A 20,175-nucleotide genomic window follows, 5' to 3' on the forward strand; every position below is an offset into this window, starting at 1 on the left:
AACCCAGCCTAAAACCCCAAACAGCAAGCAATGCAGGTGAAGAAGCACGGTGGCTAGGAAAAACTCCCTAGAAAGGCCAAAACCTAGGAAGAAACCTAGAGAGGAACCAGGCTATGTGGGGTGGCCAGTCCTCTTCTGGCTGTGCCGGGTGGAGATTATAACAAAACATGGTCAAGATAATGCATTTTATTTTGTAAAGTGGTTCTCACATCTAACAACATGTTCAGTCCCCTCCTTGTCTGGAGAGAGACAGAGATACACATTAACCCTGACCTTTAACCCTATGGTAAAGTGGTTCTCACATCTAACAACATGTTCAGTCCCCTCCTTGTCTGGAGAGAGACAGAGATACACATGAACCCTGACCTTTAACCCTCAGATCTGGAGAGAGACAGAGATACACATTAACCCTGACCTTTAACCCTATGGTAAAGTGGTTCTCACATCTAACAACATGTTCAGTCCCCTCCTTGTCTGGAGAGAGACAGAGATACACATGAACCCTGACCTTTAACCCTATGGTAAAGTGGTTCTCACATCAAACAACATGTTCAGTCCCCTCCTTGTCTGAAGGACAGGTGGATTAACAGGTTCATGTGAAGCCCTGTATGTTTTTCTTCATTAACCCTGACCTTTAACCCTCAGGTCTGGAGAGAGACAGAGATACACATTAACCCTGACCTTTAACCCTCAGGTCTGGAGAGAGACAGAGATACACATTAACCCTGACCTTTAACCCTCAGGTCTGGAGAGAGACAGATATACACATTAACCCTGACCTTTAACCCTATGGTAAAGTGGTTCTCACATCTAACAACATGTTCAGTCCCCTCCTTGTCTGAAGGACAAGTGGATTAACAGGTTCATGTCAAGCCCTGTATGTTTTTCTTCAAAAGTCTCATGGAATGTAGATCTACATTGAACACCGCACATTGGCTACTACTGTAGGCTGAATGATGTAACAGCTATTTCCGTGTTAAAATATTATGGGATGCATGTTGTTTTTGATGGTAGGCTACTCTAGTAGGCCTAGATTATGATCAAATAACCACAGTAGCCTACTTGGCCACTGTTAAAACTGTAGTGTTCACAGTAAAACTAACTGAAAGCAGGTACAGCCTCAGTGTTTACAGTAAAACTGTAACTGAAAGCAGGTACCGACTCAGTGTTCACAGTAAAACTGTAACTTAGTGGGTAAAGCCTCAGTGTTCACAGTAAAACTGTAACTTAAAGCAGGTACAGCCTCAGTGTTCACAGTAAAACTGTAACTTAAAGTGGGTAGAGCCTCAGTGTTCACAGTAAAACTGTAACTTAGTGGGTACAGCCTCAGTGTTCACAGTAAAACTGTAACTTAGTGGGTACAGCCTCAGTGTTCACAGTAAACTCACGCTGGAAGTTGAACAGAATTTTCACAACGTCAAGTTTGCTCTCAATAGACCTGAAATTTGCTCACTGCCGAGAAAATGTTTGAGGGAACATTGAACACAGTGAGGTTACCTGAATCAGATGCTACGTTAGATGTAATGTTACCTGAGTCAGAGATGCTACGTTAGATGTAATGTTACCTGAATCAGAGATGCTACGTTAGTTGTAAGGTTACCTGAGTCAGAGATGCTACGTTAGATGTAATGTTACCTGAGTCAGAGATGCTACGTTAGTTGTAATGTTACCTGAGTCAGAGATGCTACGTTAGATGTAATGTTACCTGAGTCAGAGATGCTACGTTAGATGTAATGTTACCTGAGTCAGAGATGCTACGTTAGATGTAATGTTACCTGAGTCAGAGATGCTACGTTAGTTGTAATGTTACCTGAGTCAGAGATGCTACGTTAGATGTAATGTTACCTGAGTCAGAGATGCTACGTTAGTTGTAATGTTACCTGAGTCAGAGATGCTACGTTAGATGTAATGTTACCTGAGTCAGAGATGCTACGTTAGATGTAATGTTACCTGAGTCAGAGATGCTACGTTAGTTGTAATGTTACCTGAGTCAGAGATGCTACGTTAGATGTAATGTTACCTGAGTCAGAGATGCTACGTTAGTTGTAATGTTACCTGAGTCAGAGATGCTACGTTAGTTGTAATGTTACCTGAGTCAGAGATGCTACGTTAGATGTAATGTTACCTGAGTCAGAGATGCTACGTTAGATGTAATGTTACCTGAGTCAGAGATGCTACGTTAGTTGTAATGTTACCTGAGTCAGAGATGCTACGTTAGATGTAATGTTACCTGAGTCAGAGATGCTACGTTAGTTGTAATGTTACCTGAGTCAGAGATGCTACGTTAGTTGTAATGTTACCTGAATCAGAGATGCTACGTTAGATGTAATGTTACCTGAGTCAGAGATGCTACGTTAGTTGTAATGTTACCTGAGTCAGAGATGCTACGTTAGTTGTAATGTTACCTGAATCAGAGATGCTACTTTAGATGTAATGTTACCTGAGTCAGAGATGCTACGTTAGTTGTAATGTTACCTGAATCAGAGATGCTACGTTAGTTGTAATGTTACCTGAATCAGAGATGCTACGTTAGTTGTAATGTTACCTGAATCAGAGATGCTACATTAGTTGTAATGTTACCTGAATCAGAGATGCTACGTTAGATGTAATGTTACCTGAGTCAGAGATGCTACGTTAGATGTAATGTTACCTGAGTCAGAGATGCTACGTTAGATGTAATGTGACCTGAGTCAGAGATGCTACGTTAGATGTAATGTTACCTGAATCAGAGATGCTACGTTAGTTGTAATGTTACCTGTACATTCTTATGAACACACAGTAGTTACCTGTAGCGGAGACCACCTGTGGTTTCTTCTTGGGGGCGACGGCTCGGCCAAAGAAATCCACCTCCGGCTGCAACACAGACAATTAACCTGGTTTCAGAGTCTAATACACACCGTCTGTCATTAACCTGGTTTCAGTCTAATACACACCATCTGTCATTAACCTGGTTTCAGTCTAATACACACCATCTGTCATTAACCTGGTTTCAGTCTAATACACACCATCTGTCATTAACCTGGTTTCAGTCTAATACACACCATCTGTCGTTAACCTGGTTTCAGCCTAATACACACAATCTGTCATTAACCTGGTTTCAGTCTAATACACACCATCTGTCATTAACCTGGTTCAGTCTAATACACACCATCTGTCATTAACCTGGTTTCAGTCTAATACACACAATCTGTCATTAACCTGGTTTCAGTATAATATACACCATCTGTCATTAACCTGGTTTCAGAGTCTAATAGACACCATCTGTCATTAACCTGGTTTCAGTCTAATATACACCATCTGTCATTAACCTGGTTTCAGTCTAATACACACCATCTGTCATTAACCTGGTTTCAGTCTAATACACACCATCTGCCATTAACCTGGTTTCAGGGTATAATACACACCATCTGTCATTAACCTGGTTTCAGTCTAATACACACCATCTGTCATTAACCTGGTTTCAGGGTCTAATACACACCATCTGTCATTAACCTGGTTTCAGGGTATAATACACACCATCTGTCATTAACCTGGTTTCAGTCTAATACACACCATCTGTCATTAACCTGGTTTCAGTCTAATACACACCATCTGTCATTAACCTGGTTTCAGAGTCTAATACACACCATCTGTCATTAACCTGGTTTCAGTCTAATACACACCATCTGTCATTAACCTGGTTTCAGTCTAATACACACCATCTGTCATTAACCTGGTTTCAGTCTAATACACACCATCTGTCATTAACCTGGTTTCAGTCTAATACACACCATCTGTCATTAACCTGGTTTCAGTCTAATACACACCATCTGTCATTAACCTGGTTTCAGTCTAATACACACCATCTGCCATTAACCTGGTTTCAGTCTAATACACACCATCTGTCATTAACCTGGTTTCAGAGTCTAATACACACAATCTGTCATTAACCTGGTTTCAGTCTAATACACACCATCTGTCATTAACCTGGTTTCAGAGTCTAATACACACCATCTGTCATTAACCTGGTTTCAGTATAATACACACCATCTGTCATTAACCTGGTTTCAGTCTAATACACACCATCTGTCATTAACCTGGATTCAGTCTAATACACACCATCTGTCATTAACCTGGTTTCAGAGTCTAATACACACCATCTGTCATTAACCTGGTTTCAGTATAATACACACCATCTGTCATTAACCTGGTTTCAGTCTAATACACACCATCTGTCATTAACCTGGTTTCAGAGTCTAATACACACCATCTGTCATTAACCTGGTTTCAGTCTAATACACACCATCTGTCATTAACCTGGTTTCAGAGTCTAATACACACCATCTGTAATTAACCTGGTTTCAGTCTAATACACACCATCTGTCATTAACTTGGTTTCAGTCTAATACACACCATCTGTCATTAACCTGGTTTCAGTCTAATACACACCATCTGTCATTAACCTGGTTTCAGTCTAATACACACCATCTGTCATTAACCTGGTTTCAGAGTCTAATACACACCATCTGTCATTAACCTGGTTTCAGTCTAATACACACCATCTGTCATTAACCTGGTTTCAGTCTAATACACACCATCTGTCATTAACCTGGTTTCAGAGTCTAATACACACCATCTGTCATTAACCTGGTTTCAGTCTATTACACACCATCTGTCATTAACCTGGTTTCAGTCTAATACACACCATCTGTCATTAACCTGGTTTCAGTCTAATACACACCATCTGTCATTAACCTGGTTTCAGTCTAATACACACCATCTGTCTTTAACCTGGTTTCAGAGTCTAATACACACCATCTGTCATTAACCTGGTTTCAGAGTCTAATACACACCATCTGCCATTAACCTGGTTTCAGTCTAATACACACCATCTGTCATTAACCTGGTTTCAGAGTCTAATACACACCATCTGTCATTAACCTGGTTTCAGAGTCTAATACACACCATCTGTCGTTAACCTGGTTTCAGAGCTCCTGGGATCTGGACTCTCTCCATGTTTCTCTCCTTCCCTCTCCCTCGTGATTCTCTCCTTCCCTGAGATTAGCTTTGTCCTCCTCCTCATAGATTTACAATATTAACACCACTACATTCTGTTAAATCCACGAGGAAGTGAACCAGTGCACATTTCAGAAATATTTATTAAATCTTTATCTTTATTTAATCTTTATGGATCTTTATTAATGAAGTGAGAAGTAAGTTAATAACAAATAGATAAGAGCATTGGGGTGAAGGCTAGATGGAGAGATATTGGAGAGGGAGAGAGAGAGAGAGAGATAGATGGAGAGATACTGGAGAGAGGCAGATAGATGGAGAGATACTGGAGAGAGAGAGAGAGGCAGATAGATGGAGAGATACTAGAGAGAGAGAGAGACAGATAGATGGAGAGATACTGGAGAGAGGCAGATAGATGGAGATACTGGAGAGAGAGAGAGAGAGAGAGGCAGATAGATGGAGAGATACTGGAGAGAGAGAGACAGATAGATGGAGAGATACTGGAGAGAGGCAGATAGATGGAGATACTGGAGAGAGAGGCAGATAGATGAGAGATACTGGAGAGAGAGAGGCAGATAGATGGAGAGAGAGACAGATAGATGGAGAGATACTGGAGAGAGAGAGAGACAGATAGATGGAGAGATACTGGAGAGAGAGAGAGAGGCAGATAGATGGAGAGATACTGGAGAGAGGCAGATAGATGGAGATACTGGAGAGAGAGAGACGGATAGATAGAGAGATACTGGAGAGAGAGCGAGAGAGAGACAGAGAGAGAAACTGGAGAGAGGCAGATAGATGGAGAGATATTGGAGAGAGAGAGAGGCAGATAGATGGAGAGATACTGGAGAGAGAGAGGCAGAAAGATGGAGAGATATTGGAGAGAGAGAGAGATGGAGAGAAACTGGAGAGAGAGAGAGGCAGGTAGATGGAGAGATATTGGAGAGAGATGGAGAGAAACAGAGAGAGAGAGGCAGATAGATGGAGAGACATTGGAGAGAGAGAGCGGCAGATAGATGGAGAGATACTGGAGAGAGAGAGAGACAGATAGATGGAGAGATACTGGAGAGAGAGACAGATAGATGGAGAGATACTGGAGAGAGAGGGAGAGATACTGGAGAGAGAGGCAGATAGACGGAGAGATACTGGAGAGAGGCAGATAGATGGAGAGATACTGAAGAGAGAGAGGCAGATAGATGGACAGATATTGGAGAGAGAGAGAGAGAGAGACAGATAGATGGAGAGATATTGGAGAGAGAGAGCGAGGCAGAGAGATGGAGAGATACTGGAGAGAGAAATGGAGAGAAACTGGAGAGAGAGAGAGAGAAAGAAGTAGATAGATGGAGAGATACTAGAGAGAGAGACAGAGAGAAACTGGAGAGAGAGAGAGAGAAAGAAGTAGATAGATGGAGAGATACTAGAGAGAGAGACAGAGAGAAACTGGAGAGAGAGAGAAAGAGGTACAGAGACAATTACGTAAAACACCAAATATTGTCTGACTGACTATCTGACCGAGTGTCTGTCTGACTGACTAGCTGACTGTCCAAGTGAGTGACTGACTGACTGAGTGACTGATTATATAACTGGCTGAATATCTGGCTGTCTGACTGACTCTCTGACTGAGTGTCTGTCTGACTGACTAGCTAGCTGACTGTCCAAGTGAGTGACTGACTGACTGACTGTCTGAGTGACTGATTATATAACTGGCTGAATATCTGGCTGTCTGACTGACTCTCTGACTGAGTGTCTGTCTGACTGACTAGCTAGCTGACTGTCCAAGTGAGTGACTGATTATCTGAGTGACTGACTGGGTGAGTGACTGATTATCTGAGTGACTGTCTGAGCGAGTGACTGTCTGAGCGAGTGACTGTCTGAGCGAGTGACTGTCTGAGCGGGTGACAGTCTGAGCGGGCGACAGTCTGAGCGGGCGACAGTCTGAGCGGGCGACAGTCTGAGCGGGCGACAGTCTGAGCGGGCGACAGTCTGAGCGGGCGACAGTCTGAGCGGGCGACAGTCTGAGCGGGCGACAGTCTGAGCGGGCGACAGTCTGAGCGGGCGACAGTCTGAGCGGGCGACAGTCTGAGCGGGCGACAGTCTGAGCGGGCGACAGTCTGAGCGGGCGACAGTCTGAGCGGGCGACAGTCTGAGCGGGCGACAGTCTGAGCGGGCGACAGTCTGAGCGGGCGACAGTCTGAGCGGGCGACAGTCTGAGCGGGCGACAGTCTGAGCGGGCGACAGTCTGAGCGGGCGACAGTCTGAGCGGGCGACAGTCTGAGCGGGCGACAGTCTGAGCGGGCAACAGTCTGAGCGGGCGACAGTCTGAGCGGGTGACAGTCTGAGCGGGTGACTGACTGAGTGACTGTCTGAGTGAGTGACTGTCTGAGTGAGTGACTGTCTGAGTGAGTGACTGTCTGAGTGAGTGACTGTCTGAATGATTGTCTGAGTGGGTGACTGTCTGAGTGAGTGAGTGAGTGAGTGACTATCTGAGTGGGTGACAGTCTGAATGAGTGACTGTCTGACTGATATGCTGTACTCACAAAGTGCCTGATAGTAGGAGGGCTGATCTAGGATCCACCCCTGTCCATATAATCAGAGTAGGAGTGCTGAAAGGCTGGTCACATAAAGAGACACGAGACTCCAATGTGCATAACGACCTAACAGACCTACAGGATGATGCAGTCTCTATTGCACTCCACACTGCCCTTTCCCTCCTGGACAAAAGGAATGCCTATGTGAGAATGCTATTCATCGACTACAACTCAGCGTTCAACACCATAGTGTCCTTAAAGCTCATCACTAAGCTAAGGACCCCGGGACTAAACATCTCCCTCTGCAACTGGATCCTGGACTTCCTGACGGCCCGCCCCCAGGTGGTAATGGTAGGTAACAACACATCCGCCACGCTGATCCTCAACACAGGGGCCCCTCAGGGGTGAGTGCTCAGTCCCCTCCTGTACTCCCTGTTCACTCATGACTGCACGGCCAGGCACAACTCCAACACCATCATTAAGTTTGCGGATGACACAACAGTGGTAGGCCTGATCACCGACGACGACGAGACAGCCTATAGGGAGCAGGTCAGGGACCTGGCTGTGTGGTGCCAGAAAAACAACCTCTCCCTCAACGTAACCAAGACCCCGCACACATTGACTCTGTACTGGTACCCCCCCTGTATATAGCCTCCACATTGACTCTGTACTGGTACCCCCGGTATATAGCCTCCACATTGACTCTGTACTGGTACCCCCCCTGTATATAGCCTCCACATTGACTCTGTACTGGTACCCCCCCTGTATATAGCCTCCACATTGACTCTGTACTGGTACCCCCTGTATATAGCCTCCACATTGACTCTGTACCGGTACCCCCTGTATATAGCCTCCACATTGACTCTGTACCGGTACCCCCTGTATATAGCCTCCACATTGACTCTGTACTGGTACCCCCTGTATATAGTCTCCACATTGACTCTGTACTGGTACCCCCTGTATATAGTCTCCACATTGACTCTGTACCGGTACCCCCTGTATATAGCCTCCACATTGACTCTGTACTGGTACCCCCCCTGTATATAGTCTCCACATTGACTCTGTACTGGTACCCCCCCTGTATATAGCCTCCACATTGACTCTGTACCGGTACCACCTGTATATAGCCTCCACATTGACTCTGTACCGGTACCCCCTGTATATAGCCTCCACATTGACTCTGTACCGGTACCCCCTGTATATAGCCTCCACATTGACTCTGTACTGGTACCCCCTGTATATAGTCTCCACATTGACTCTGTACTGGTACCCCCTGTATATAGTCTCCACATTGACTCTGTACCGGTACCCCCTGTATATAGCCTCCACATTGACTCTGTACTGGTACCCCCCCTGTATATAGCCTCCACATTGACTCTGTACTGGTACCCCCTGTATATAGCCTCCACATTGACTCTGTACTGGTACCCCCCCTGTATATAGCCTCCACATTGACTCTGTACTGGTACCCCCTGTATATAGCCTCCACATTGACTCTGTACTGGTACCCCCTGTATATAGCCTCCACATTGACTCTGTACCGGTACCCCCTGTATATAGCCTCCACATTGACTCTGTACTGGTACCCCCTGTATATAGCCTCCACATTGACTCTGTACCGGTACCCCCTGTATATAGCCTCCACATTGACTCTGTACTGGTACCCCCTGTATATAGCCTCCACATTGACTCTGTACTGGTACCCCCTGTATATAGCCTCCACATTGACTCTGTACTGGTACCCCCTGTATATAGCCTCCACATTGACTCTGTACCGGTACTCCCTGTATATAGCCTCCACATTGACTCTGTACCGGTACCCCCTGTATATAGCCTCCACATTGACTCTGTACTGGTACCCCCTGTATATAGCCTCCACATTGACTCTGTACTGGTACCCCCTGTATATAGCCTCCACATTGACTCTGTACTGGTACCCCCTGTATATAGCCTCCACATTGACTCTGTACTGGTACCCCCTGTATATAGCCTCCACATTGACTCTGTACTGGTACCCCCCCTGTATATAGCCTCCACATTGACTCTGTACCGGTACCCCCTGTATATAGCCTCCACATTGACTCTGTACTGGTACCCCCTGTATATAGCCTCCACATTGACTCTGTACTGGTACCCCCTGTATATAGCCTCCACATTGACTCTGTACTGGTACCCCCTGTATATAGCCTCCACATTGACTCTGTACTGGTACCCCCTGTATATAGCCTCCACATTGACTCTGTACCGGTACCCCCTGTATATAGCCTCCACATTGACTCTGTACTGGTACCCCCTGTATATAGTCTCCACATTGACTCTGTACTGGTACCCCCTGTATATAGTCTCCACATTGACTCTGTACCGGTACCCCCTGTATATAGCCTCCACATTGACTCTGTACCGGTACCCCCTGTATATAGCCTCCACATTGACTCTGTACCGGTACCCCCTGTATATAGCCTCCACATTGACTCTGTACTGGTACCCCCTGTATATAGCCTCCACATTGACTCTGTACTGGTACCCCCTGTATATAGCCTCCACATTGACTCTGTACTGGTACCCCCTGTATATAGCCTCCACATTGACTCTGTACCGGTACCCCCTGTATATAGCCTCCACATTGACTCTGTACTGGTACCCCCTGTATATAGTCTCCACATTGACTCTGTACCGGTACCCCCTGTATATAGCCTCCACATTGACTCTGTACCGTAACACCCTGTATATAGCCTCCACACTGACTCTGTACTGGTACCCCCTGTATATAGCCTCCACATTGACTCTGTACCGTAACACCCTGTATATAGCCTCCACATTGACTCTGTACCGGTACACCCTGTATATAGCCTCCACATTGACTCTGTACTGGTACCCCCTGTATATAGCCTCCACATTGACTCTGTACTGGTACACCCTGTATATAGTCTCCACATTGACTCTGTACCGGTACACCCTGTATATAGCCTCCACATTGACTCTGTACCGGTACCCCCTGTATATAGCCTCCACATTGACTCTGTACTGGTACCCCCTGTATATAGCCTCCACATTGACTCTGTACTGGTACACCCTGTATATAGCCTCCACATTGACTCTGTACCGGTACCCCCTGTATATAGCCTCCACATTGACTCTGTACCGGTACCCCCTGTATATAGCCTCCACATTGACTCTGTACCGGTACTCCCTGTATATAGCCTCCACATTGACTCTGTACCGGTACACCCCCTGTATATAGCCTCCACATTGACTCTGTACTGGTACCCCCTGTATATAGCCTCCACATTGACTCTGTACCGGTACCCCCTGTATATAGCCTCCACATTGACTCTGTACTGGTACCCCCTGTATATAGTCTCCACATTGACTCTGTATCGGTACCCCCTGTATATAGCCTCCACATTGACTCTGTACTGGTACCCCCCCTGTATATAGCCTCCACATTGACTCTGTATCGGTACCCCCTGTATATAGCCTCCACATTGACTCTGTACTGGTACCCCCTGTATATAGTCTCCACATTGACTCTGTATCGGTACACCCTGTATATAGCCTCCACATTGACTCTGTACTGGTACCCCCCCTGTATATAGACTCCACATTGACTCTGTATCGGTACCCCCTGTATATAGCCTCCACATTGACTCTGTACTGGTACCCCCTGTATATAGTCTCCACATTGACTCTGTATCGGTACCCCCTGTATATAGCCTCCACATTGACTCTGTACTGGTACCCCCCCTGTATATAGCCTCCACATTGACTCTGTATCGGTACCCCCTGTATATAGCCTCCACATTGACTCTGTACTGGTACCCCCTGTATATAGCCTCCACATTGACTCTGTACCGTAATACCCTGTATATAGCCTCCACATTGACTCTGTACTGGTACCCCCTGTATATAGTCTCCACATTGACTCTGTACTGGTATCCCCTGTATATAGCCTCCACATTGACTCTGTACTGGTACCCCCTGTATATAGCCTCCACATTGACTCTGTACTGGTACCCCCTGTATATAGCCTCCACATTGACTCTGTACTGGTACCCCCCTGTATATAGCCTCCACATTGACTCTGTACCGTAACACCCTGTATATAGCCTCCACATTGACTCTGTACCGGTACACCCTGTATATAGCCTCCACATTGACTCTGTACTGGTACCCCCTGTATATAGCCTCCACATTGACTCTGTACTGGTACACCCTGTATATAGTCTCCACATTGACTCTGTACCGGTACACCCTGTATATAGCCTCCACATTGACTCTGTACCGGTACACCCTGTATATAGCCTCCACATTGACTCTGTACCGGTACCCCCTGTATATAGCCTCCACATTGACTCTGTACTGGTACCCCCTGTATATAGCCTCCACATTGACTCTGTACTGGTACACCCTGTATATAGCCTCCACATTGACTCTGTACCGGTACCCCCTGTATATAGCCTCCACATTGACTCTGTACCGGTACCCCCTGTATATAGCCTCCACATTGACTCTGTACCGGTACACCCTGTATATAGCCTCCACATTGACTCTGTACCGGTACACCCCCTGTATATAGCCTCCACATTGACTCTGTACTGGTACCCCCTGTATATAGCCTCCACATTGACTCTGTACCGGTACCCCCCCTGTATATAGCCTCCACATTGACTCTGTACTGGTACCCCCTGTATATAGCCTCCACATTGACTCTGTACCGGTACCCCCTGTATATAGCCTCCACATTGACTCTGTACTGGTACCCCCTGTATATAGTCTCCACATTGACTCTGTATCGGTACCCCCTGTATATAGCCTCCACATTGACTCTGTACTGGTACCCCCCCTGTATATAGCCTCCACATTGACTCTGTATCGGTACCCCCTGTATATAGCCTCCACATTGACTCTGTACTGGTACCCCCTGTATATAGTCTCCACATTGACTCTGTATCGGTACACCCTGTATATAGCCTCCACATTGACTCTGTACTGGTACCCCCCCTGTATATAGCCTCCACATTGACTCTGTATCGGTACCCCCTGTATATAGCCTCCACATTGACTCTGTACTGGTACCCCCTGTATATAGTCTCCACATTGACTCTGTATCGGTACCCCCTGTATATAGCCTCCACATTGACTCTGTACTGGTACCCCCCCTGTATATAGCCTCCACATTGACTCTGTATCGGTACCCCCTGTATATAGCCTCCACATTGACTCTGTACTGGTACCCCCTGTATATAGCCTCCACATTGACTCTGTACCGTAATACCCTGTATATAGCCTCCACATTGACTCTGTACTGGTACCCCCTGTATATAGTCTCCACATTGACTCTGTACTGGTATCCCCTGTATATAGCCTCCACATTGACTCTGTACTGGTACACCCTGTATATAGCCTCCACATTGACTCTGTACTGGTACCCCCTGTATATAGCCTCCACATTGACTCTGTACTGGTACCCCCTGTATATAGCCTCCACATTGACTCTGTACTGGTACCCCCTGTATATAGCCTCCACATTGACTCTGTACCGGTACCCCCTGTATATAGCCTCCACATTGACTCTGTACTGGTACCCCCCCTGTATATAGCCTCCACATTGACTCTGTACTGGTACCCCCCTGTATATAGCCTCCACATTGACTCTGTACTGGAACCCCCTGTATATAGCCTCCACATTGACTCTGTACTGGTACACCCTGTACATAGCCTCCACATTGACTCTGTACTGGTACCCCCTGTATATAGCCTCCACATTGACTCTGTACTGGTACCCCCTGTATATAGCCTCCACATTGACTCTGTACTGGTACCCCCTGTATATAGCCTCCACATTGACTCTGTACTGGTACCCCCTGTATATAGCCTCCACATTGACTCTGTACTGGTACCCCCTGTATATAGCCTCCACATTGACTCTGTACTGGTACCCCCTGTATATAGCCTCCACATTGACTCTGTACTGGTACTCCCTGTATATAGCCTCCACATTGACTCTGTACTGGTACCCCCTGTATATAGCCTCCACATTGACTCTGTACTGGTACCCCCTGTATATAGCCTCCACATTGACTCTGTACTGGTACCCCCTGTATATAGTCTCCACATTGACTCTGTACCGTAACACCCTGTATATAGCCTCCACATTGACTCTGTACCGTAATACCCTGTATATAGCCTCCACATTGTTATTTTACTGCTGCTCTTTAATTACTTGTTACTTTAATTTCTTATTCTTATGCATATTTTTTGAAACTGCATTGTTGATTAGGGCCTGTAAGTCAGCATTTCACTGAACAGGTTGGGTGGGGTCTGCACACCGGTTGCATTCGGGACATGTGACTAATATAATTAGATTTGATCTAGGATCAGCTCCCCCCTGTCCATATAATCAGAGGAGTGTTGATCTAGGATCAGGTCCATATAATCAGAGGAGGAGTGTTGATCTAGGATCAGGTCCCCCCCTGTCCATATAATCAGAGGAGTGTTGATCTAGGATCAGGTCCATATAATCAGAGGAGGAGTGTTGATCTAGGATCAGGTCCATGTAATCAGAGGAGTGTTGATCTAGGATCAGGTCCATATAATCAGAGGAGGAGTGTTGATCTAGGATCAGGTCCATATAATCAGAGGAGGAGTGTTGATCTAGGATCAGGTCCATGTAATCAGAGGAGGAGTGTTGATCTAGGATCAGGTCCATGTAATCAGAGGAGTGTTGATCTAGGATCAGGTCCATATAATCAGAGGAGGAGTGTTGATCTAGGATCAGGTCCATGTAATCAGAGGAGTGTTGATCTAGGATCAGGTCCATATAATCAGAGGAGGAGTGTTGATCTAGGATCAGGTCCATATAATCAGAGGAGGAGTGTTGATCTAGGATCAGGTCCATATAATCAGAGGAGGAGTGTTGATCTAGGATCAGGTCCATGTAATCAGAGGAGGAGTGTTGATCTAGGATCAGGTCCATATAATCAGAGGAGTGTTGATCTAGGATCAGGTCCATATAATCAAAGGAGGAGTGTTGATCTAGGATCAGGTCCATATAATCAGAGGAGGAGTGTTGATCTAGGATCAGGTCCCCCCTGTCCATATAATCAGAGGAGTGTTGATCTAGGATCAGGTCCATATAATCAGAGGAGTGTTGATCTAGGATCAGGTCCATATAATCAGAGGAGTGTTGATCTAGGATCAGGTCCATATAATCAGAGGAGTGTTGATCTAGGATCAGGTCCATATAATCAGAGGAGTGTTGATCTAGGATCAGGTCCATATAATCAGAGGAGGAGTGTTGATCTAGGATCAGGTCCATATAATCAGAGGAGTGTTGATCTAGGATCAGGTCCATATAATCAGAGGAGTGTTGATCTAGGTTCAGATTCATATAATCAGAGGAGTGTTGATCTAGGATCAGGTCCATATAATCAGAGGAGGAGTGTTGATCTAGGATCAGATTCATATAATCAGAGGAGTGTTGATCTAGGATCAGGTCCATATAATCAGAGGAGGAGTGTTGATCTAGGATCAGGTCCATATAATCAGAGGAGTGTTGATCTAGGTTCAGATTCATATAATCAGAGGAGTGTTGATCTAGGATCAGGTCCATATAATCAGAGGAGGAGTGTTGATCTAGGATCAGGTCCATATAATCAGAGGAGTGTTGATCTAGGATCAGGTCCATATAATCAGAGGAGGAGTGTTGATCTAGGATCAGGTCCCTATAATCAGAGGAGGAGTGTTGATCTAGGATCAGGTCCATATAATCAGAGGAGTGTTGATCTAGGATCAGGTCCCTATAATCAGAGGAGGAGTGTTGATCTAGGATCAGGTCCATATAATCAGAGGAGGAGTGTTGATCTAGGATCAGCTCCATATAATCAGAGGAGTGTTGATCTGGGATCAGGTCAATATAATCAGAGGAGGAGTGTTGATCTAGGATCAGGTCCATATAATCAGAGGAGGAGTGTTGATCTAGGATCAGGTCCATATAATCAGAGGAGTGTTGATCTAGGATCAGGTCCATATAATCAGAGGAGGAGTGTTGATCTAGGATCAGGTCCATATAATCAGAGGAGGAGTGTTGATCTAGGATCAGGTCTATATAATCAGAGGAGGAGTGTTGATCTAGGATCAGGTCCATATAATCAGAGGAGTGTTGATCGAGGATCAGGTCCCTATAATCAGAGGAGGAGTGTTGATCTAGGATCAGGTCTATATAATCAGAGGAGTGTTGATCTAGGATCAGGTCTATATAATCAGAGGAGTGTTGATCTAGGATCAGGTCCCTATAATCAGAGGAGGAGTGTTGATCTAGGATCAGGTCCATATAATCAGAGGAGGAGTGTTGATCTAGGATCAGGTCCATATAATCAGAGGAGGAGTGTTGATCTAGGATCAGGTCCATATAATCAGAGGAGTGTTGATCGAGGATCAGGTCCCTATAATCAGAGGAGGAGTGTTGATCTAGGATCAGGTCCATATAATCAGAGGAGTGTTGATCTAGGATCAGGTCCATATAATCAGAGGAGTGTTGATCTAGGATCAGGTCCAAATAATCAGAGGAGTGTTGATCTAGGATCAGGTCCATATAATCAGAGGAGGAGTGTTGATCTAGGATCAGATCCATATAATCAGAGGAGGAGTGTTGATCTAGGATCAGGTCCATATAATCAGAGGAGTGTTGATCTAGGATCAGGTCCATATAATCAGAGGAGTGTTGATCTAGGATCAGGTCCATATAATCAGAGGAGGAGTGTTGATCTAGGATCAGGTCCCTATAATCAGAGGAGTGTTGATCTAGGATCAGGTCCATATAATCAGAGGAGTGTTGATCTAGGATCAGGTCCATATAATCAGAGGAGGAGTGTTGATCTAGGATCAGGTCCCTATAATCAGAGGAGTGTTGATCTAGGATCAGGTCCATGTAATCAGAGGAGGAGTGTTGATCTAGGATCAGGTCCATATAATCAGAGGAGGAGTGTTGATCGAGGATCAGGTCCATATAATCAGAGGAGTGTTGATCTAGGATCAGGTCCATATAATCAGAGGAGGAGTGTTGATCTAGGATCAGGTCCATATAATCAGAGGAGGAGTGTTGATCGAGGATCAAATACTGGTAATACTAGTAATCCTCTTTTCAAATAAAGGTGTGTGAATACTGTGTGTGTGAATACTGGTAATCCACTTTGCAAATAAAGGTGTGTGAATACTGTGTGTGTGAATACCGGTAATCCTCTTTTCAAATAAAGGTGTGTGAATACTGTGTGTGTGAATACTGGTAATCCACTTTGCAAATAAAGGTGTGTGAATAGTGTGTGTGTGAATACCAGTAATCCTCTTTTCAAATAAAGGTGTGTGAATACTGTGTGTGTGAATACCGGTAATCCTCTTTTCAAATAAAGGTGTGTGAATACTGTGTGTGTGAATACTGGTAATCCTCTTTTCAAATAAAGGTGTGTGAATACTGTGTGTGTGAATACTGGTAATCCACTTTGCAAATAAAGGTGTGTGAATACTGTGTGTGTGAATACTGGTAATCCACTTTGCAAATAAAGGTGTGTGAATACTGTGTGTGTGAATACTGGTAATCCTCTTTTCAAATAAAGGTGTGTGAATACTGTGTGTGTGAATACTGGTAATCCTCTTTTCAAATAAAGGTGTGTGAATACTGTGTGTGTGAATACTGGTAATCCACTTTGCAAATAAAGGTGTGTGAATACTGTGTGTGTGAATACTGGTAATCCACTTTGCAAATAAAGGTGTGTGAATACTGTGTGTGTGAATACTGGTAATCCACTTTGCAAATAAAGGTTTGTGAATACTGTGTGTGTGAATACTGGTAATCCACTTTGCAAATAAAGGTGTGTGAATACTGTGTGTGTGAATACTGGTAATCCTCTTTTCAAATAAAGGTTTGTGAATACTGTGTGTGTGAATACTGGTAATCCTCTTTTTAAATAAAGATGTGTCAATACTGTGTGTTCTCACCCTGATCTCGACTACAGTGTTTCTCAGGATGTTCTCCAGCCTCTGTTGGTGGTTCCTGACGGACGACCTCACAGATGATGTCACTGCCTTAGGCTGCTTCTCCTTCTCGTCCTCCTGCTTCTGAAACACACACACACACACACACACACACACACACACACACACACACACACACACACACACACACACACACACCTTTAAAGACATGATTAGAACATTACATCATAAATCCATTCTATAATCTAACACTGGTACCCTACACACCATGATCCATTCTATAATCTAACACTGGTACCCTACACACCATGATCCATTCTATAATCTAACACTGGTACCCTACACACCATGATCCATTCTATAATCTAACACTGGTACCCTACAGACCATGATCCATTCTATAATCTAACACTGGTACCCTACATACCATGATCCATTCTATAATCTAACACTGGTACCCTACACACCATGATCCATTCTATAATCTAACACTGGTACCCTACAGACCATGATCCATTCTATAATCTAACACTGGTACCCTACAGACCATGATCCATTCTATAATCTAACACTGGTACCCTACAGACCATGATCCATTCTATAATCTAACACTGGTACCCTACACACCATGATCCATTCTATAATCTAACACTGGTACCCTACAGACCATGATCCATTCTATAATCTAACACTGGTACCCTACACACCATGATCCATTCTATAATCTAACACTGGTACCCTACAGACCATGATCCATTCTATAATCTAACACTGGTACCCTACAGACCATGATCCATTCTATAATCTAACACTGGTACCCTACAGACCATGATCCATTCTATAATCTAACACTGGTACCCTACAGACCATGATCCATTCTATAATCTAACACTGGTACCCTACACACCATGATCCATTCTATAATCTAACACTGGTACCCTACACACCATGATCCATTCTATAATCTAACACTGGTACCATACACACCATGACCCATTCTATAATCTAACACTGGTACCCTACACACACCATGATCCATTCTATAATCTAACACTGGTACCCTACAGACCATGATCCATTCTATAATCTAACACTGGTACCCTACAGACCATGATCCATTCTATAATCTAACACTGGTACCCTACAGACCATGATCCATTCTATAATCTAACACTGGTACCCTACACACCATGATCCATTCTATAATCTAACACTGGTACCCTACAGACCATGATCCATTCTATAATCTAACACTGGTACCCTACACACCATGATCCATTCTATAATCTAACACTGGTACCCTACACACCATGATCCATTCTATAATCTAACACTGGTACCCTACACACCATGATCCATTCTATAATCTAACACTGGTACCCTACACACCATGATCCATTCTATAATCTAACACTGGTACCCTACACACCATGATCCATTCTATAATCTAACACTGGTACCCTACACACCATGATCCATTCTATAATCTAACACTGGTACCCTACAGACCATGATCCATTCTATAATCTAACACTGGTACCCTACAGACCATGATCCATTCTATAATCTAACACTGGTACCCTACACACCATGATCCATTCTATAATCTAACACTGGTACCCTACACACCATGATCCATTCTATAATCTAACACTGGTACTCTACACACCATGATCCATTCTATAATCTAACACTGGTACCCTACACACCATGATCCATTCTATAATCTAACACTGGTACCCTACACACCATGATCCATTCTATAATCTAACACTGGTACCCTACACACCATGATCCATTCTATAATCTAACACTGGTACCCTACACACCATGATCCATTCTATAATCTAACACTGGTACCACACCATGATCCATTCTATAATCTAACACTGGTACCCTACAGACCATGATCCATTCTATAATCTAACACTGGTACCCTACACACCATGATCCATTCTATAATCTAACACTGGTACTCTACACACCATGATCCATTCTATAATCTAACACTGGTACCCTACACACCATGATCCATTCTATAATCTAACACTGGTACCACACCATGATCCATTCTATAATCTAACACTGGTACCCTACACACACCATGATCCATTCTATAATCTAACACTGGTACCCTACAGACCATGATCCATTCTATAATCTAACACTGGTCCCCTACAGACCATGATCCATTCTATAATCTAACACTGGTACCCTACAGACCATGATCCATTCTATAAACTAACACTGGTACCCTACACACACCATGATCCATTCTATAATCTAACACTGGTACCCTACAGACCATGATCCATTCTATAATCTAACACTGGTACCCTACACACCATGATCCATTCTATAATCTAACACTGGTACCCTACACACCATGACCCATTCTATAATCTAACACTGGTACCCTACACACCATGATCCATTCTATAATCTAACACTGGTACCCTACACACCATGACCCATTCTATAATCTAACACTGGTACCCTACAGACCATGATCCATTCTATAATCTAACACTGGTACCCTACAGACCATGATCCATTCTATAATCTAACACTGGTACCCTACACACCATGATCCATTCTATAATCTAACACTGTGTGTGTGTCTGACCGTGTGTGTGTCTGACTGTGTGTGCGTGTGTGTCTGACTGTG

At 44.6% G+C, this 20,175-nt stretch overlaps 1 long non-coding RNA gene and 1 pseudogene across 1 annotated transcript; both read right to left on the reverse strand.

Moving 5' to 3' along the window:
* Positions 1-20,175, reverse strand: part of LOC118947580 — a 51,863-nt pseudogene that overhangs the window by 740 nt on the left and 30,948 nt on the right.
* Positions 287-1,059, reverse strand: LOC118947582. Its single transcript, XR_005041823.1, has 2 exons — positions 780-1,059; positions 287-632 (listed from the first exon to the last, which is right to left on the reverse strand). It is a non-coding gene; the product is annotated as an uncharacterized LOC118947582 (long non-coding RNA).

The sequence above is a fragment of the Oncorhynchus mykiss genome, unplaced genomic scaffold, assembly GCF_013265735.2.
Source record: "Oncorhynchus mykiss isolate Arlee unplaced genomic scaffold, USDA_OmykA_1.1 un_scaffold_169, whole genome shotgun sequence".
In the NCBI taxonomy this organism is placed as follows: Eukaryota; Metazoa; Chordata; class Actinopteri; order Salmoniformes; family Salmonidae; genus Oncorhynchus; species Oncorhynchus mykiss.